The sequence below is a fragment of the Prosopis cineraria genome, unplaced genomic scaffold (assembly GCF_029017545.1).
Source record: "Prosopis cineraria cultivar Desert tree isolate PC_DT_omini unplaced genomic scaffold, ASM2901754v1 PC1315, whole genome shotgun sequence".
NCBI lineage: Eukaryota > Viridiplantae > Streptophyta > Magnoliopsida > Fabales > Fabaceae > Prosopis > Prosopis cineraria.
This window is the reverse complement of record NW_026556640.1, coordinates 1-4330: the sequence shown is the minus strand read 5'-3', so window position 1 is coordinate 4330 and position 4330 is coordinate 1. Positions and strand designations below refer to the sequence as shown.

At 39.4% G+C, this 4330-nt stretch overlaps 1 pseudogene; it reads right to left on the bottom strand.

Moving 5' to 3' along the window:
- Positions 1-1699: 1699 nt before the first annotated feature.
- On the bottom strand, positions 1700-4325 carry LOC129299822 (rho GTPase-activating protein 2-like; annotated as a pseudogene).
- Between the last annotated feature and the right edge of the window lie 5 nt (positions 4326-4330).

The window sequence follows — 4330 nt, the reverse complement described above, 5'->3', positions numbered from 1 at the left end:
ACTATCTGATAATGAATTTTTTATTAAACATACATAATTTTGGAAGTATGTCGATTGTTTTTTGATTTAACGTTTTTATATTTTATAATTTAAGCATTTAAAAAGATAAATACTCTGTGTGTGTTCACTTCAATGGCCCCAGGAGTTTCCACATCAGAAATTACAACCTCCGAGCGTCCGACCACCCACCGACACCAACTTAAATGGAGGTACAACTTTAGAAATTTGTATCCCAAGCCAGTAAAGTAGAACGTGCTAATATTTTAAATTCTGCATAGGTGACATATATTTTAGGGTAAAAGTGTAAATTTAGCTATAAATTATTTTTTGAGGAGTATCTAATAGCCTAAACTATTAAATGGTGCAAAATAAATTATAAATTTTAAAAAATAGAGCATCCAGTAGCCCACCGTTAATTTCAACTAACGGACATTATGTGAAACCCACAATGACACGTGGCACAATATGGGCGCGACACGTCAGCATGACAAATGTGCAAATTTAGTCACGAACTATTTTGCGAGGAGCGCTAGGTAACCTCTATTATAAAAAAGCGAATCATTTAACAGCTTCCTCTCAATTTTGACCAAACCCCATTTATTTTCATATTGATGAGACTCACAAAGCATTAATCTCTCTATCTTCTTGCCTTCGTTCTCAATCTCAACTTGAGAAGAAAAGGTTTAAAGAGTTCTTATTTGAAGATATTCACAAAGACGATGCTAACAAAGTAGAAAAAATATTCATAATTAAATTAAACTAAAATCAAGCTTTTCTCGTACATAGTAAAATCAAGCTTCTACTTCATTGGCATCGTCCTTGTGAATGTCTTCAGATAAAAACGCATTAAACCTCTTCTTCTAGAGTTTATATTGAGAACGAAGGTAAGAAGGTTGGAGAGATTAATGTTTCATGGGCCTCATAAGTATAAAAATAAATGGTGTTTAATCAAAATTGAGAGGAGGATGTTAGATGATCCATTTTTTATAGTAAAGGCTACCCATCGCTCCTAGAAACATAGTTCGTAGCTAAATTTGCACCTTTACCATGCCGACGTGTCGCGCCCGTGTCATGCCACGTATTATTGTGGACCTTACATAACGTCCGTTCGCTTAAGTTAACGGCAAACTATTGGATGTTCCGTTTTTAAAAGTTCGTAATTTATTTTGCATCATTTGATAGTTTATGTTATTAGATACTCGTCGAAAAATAGTTTGTGGTTAAATTTACTACTTTACTCTATATTTTATTCAAATTGTTCAAATGAAATATAGATGATCTGTTCAAAGGATTGAAGTAGGGGAAAGAATAGTGTGTAATTTCTATTTTTCTTTCCAACTCCTTATCCTTTTCTCCCTTTTCGGCTCTCTCGTAAGGCATCGAGTCGAATTTGTCGCTGCCAATTAAAAAGAAAATATGGGAAGAAATTACGTGTTTCAGTCAAGTTAGTTCCTACCAGTCGCAGATGGTACGATTGAAACAGCAAGTCAGTTCCTACTAGTCATGTAGGTCTCACATGCCACTGCTTGATTATTGAGAAGAAAATTAGGGAGCTATGACGACTTATGGTTTGGTTGGACTTGTATTAAAATACAGGATCTTTTTAATGGGAATAAAAGTGGGGATGCCCCAAACGATAAATTTACTTTGGAGAAAGGGAGGGATGGTATATGATTCCCGAATTCTAACCATGGTATGCTTAAACATGAAGTGGAGTCCATTAAATTATAATTATACTAGCGTACATAGCACATCCATCTCAGGCTGAAACCCAGATTTCACCTATCTCAAATATGAAGACGTTGCTACCCCTTAAATAGTGCAGCCTATCCCCATCTCATCTTAATCTGTCATGGTTAGAATACTTGAGAACTGGAACATACAGAAGTCAGGTTCAGCCCTGAACTGAACACGACCCTTCACACAATCCACATCAACCAGACATTTCCTACCCCCTTGTATTAATTTACACAAGCAAGCCCTGCTGCTTGTAAAGCCAAAATCTGAAACAAGGTCCTCAGACACTGCTAAACAAAAATTTAAAGTTTCTAATTGGAGGTAAACATTGGCACAGGTGAAACAGAACCTGTAAATGTAACCATAATCTCCACATCATTGCTGCCTGTGCATCCTAGTGATGGACTGTTTGTAACTTTTGATCCCCCGGCAGTCTGGTTGTCCTTGATTTTTCACCATGAGAGCAACTCAAGCAAGAATCCTCGGTTTTGGTATCACTAAATGACACTGCAGTTCCTATGTTACAGCCAGAGCGACTTATGGGGCTAGCACAGTCCTCCGGCAAATCTCCTGCAGGTTCTTCTGAGTATTCGTTTGGGTGCTCATCCAACTGCTTCAAGAAGCATTCCTCTATGTCACTTAAAGATTCGGCACCACCTTCTTCCTCTTCGCTGCTGTGGCTGTAGTGAGCATGTTCATCATAATCTGACTTTGTTCCTCTTAATTCTCCGCTGGTCTCCATTTCTTGCTGGCTGTCATATCCATCCTCAGACTGGCGCTCTGATGAACGAAATGACATGGGTGAATATCCTCCTGTTGTTGTTTCTTCACGCTCTCTAAGTGTCTTCATTATCAAGGTCTTCAGCAAGTTCATCACTTGGACCGCGTGCATCAGAGCAGTTAATGGATCAGACATCTGTTACAGATGGTCAAAATCAAACAGGCAAATTAAGAACAGGTGATTTCCAAGTGTTCATGCTTCATAGTAGTTCAAACATGCATGTAGGAGAAGAATCACAAGTCTGCTAGTATGTAGAAGGAGGGGAGTGTGTTTTATGATTAGGAAGACAAAGGTGGACGTGCACAAACATACCTGCGTCATGTTTGGAGCAAAGACCATTGCAATATTTCTTGCATTCATTTTGTTGAATTCTTCCTCCTCTACAACATCAGCCATGAGATCAATAGCCCAGTTGAGCAAGGCAGCCTCAGTTGGTTTGAGCTGTCTCACGAGCTCAACAGATTCTTCTTCTGTGTTGCACTGAAGAACCTGTTCAGGTGAAAGTCCATCCAGTACTCCTGAAGGAAGCTCTCGAAACCAGGCTTTAATTAAGCCCGCCAAACAGTGGACATCAATGTCATCCGGCACAATCCCCCGATTCAACTGGTCTCTCACATGTTCTTCTTGACTATTTTCTGGGTTTATGCGAAATATTCCTTCCCGCTGAAAAATCATTGAAGTCAAATAGAGATACTTTATCTCATGTTGAATGCTTGCAATTGAAACATTTTAGTGCTATGAATATCCAATATTTATTATGAAATTCGTACCTTTAGGCCTCCCTGTGAGTATAAACGCTCCTGCATAAGTAAGAGAATAGTGGGCACACTGTTTCCTTTGAATCATAAGAACACTGCATAGAATCTGCTGACACGCCAAACACACTTACACTGCAAGTTTTGATGATGGTTGAAATCATAAATTAGAAAAAGACTGCAATTCAATTTAGAAATGTGCAAAAGCAAGTTCCTGATGGGAAACAGTAAATGGCATTGATCAGTACACTCTTGAATTTATGCAAGACAATGTGTAATGTTAATACTGCCCAGACATTCATGATAAGCTAATTCTGTGGCTATCAAAAAGCAACGAAGCACTAGGGGACAATGTCCTCAGACATGTGTAATTGATTAATTGATTAATGAAGCCTTCTCTTTTATACACACAGCGGGAAGAGGGAAAAAAAAACACAATGAAGCACATAATGGACATATGCCTCAAACCAAAACCGGTGCAAGCTTCCTCCTTTAGAACACATTCCAAACCTTTATTTTTTTAATATAAGCAATAGCATTGAAGGATAATGGCATAATGCACAGCCTAATGTCATTTGACGCATTATCCTGTTAGGCCAATAAGAATCTAGTAGAGCTTGTATTTTCTAACCACTGAGGTGCGTTCTTTACAAGCCCAAGTTCCTGAAGTGAAGTACGAAAGTCACCTTCTTCCTCCCTCTAACTCACACATTCAAACCCACCAATAACCAAAGCTTTCCTTTTTCCACGCCAAAGAGCTGAACTTACAAAGGATGTGAGGCAAAACCCATGTGTAATCTTTGAAAAAAATGAAGCAACCGAACTAGCTGAAGTACCTAGCGCTGGGAACCCGACCCGGGATCTCGATCTCGAACTCAACGGGAAGACCCAGAAAACCATTGAAGCGATCGAAAGTGACATGAGCGATGTGCTGAACGTCGGTGGGCCAACCGAATTTCCATGTGATGAACGGAGGGGATAACCTCGTCGGGTCGATCCACCCGACACGCCACCATGGACTTCCTCAGAGCGGCCAGAAGGAATGCGACGAGGGACA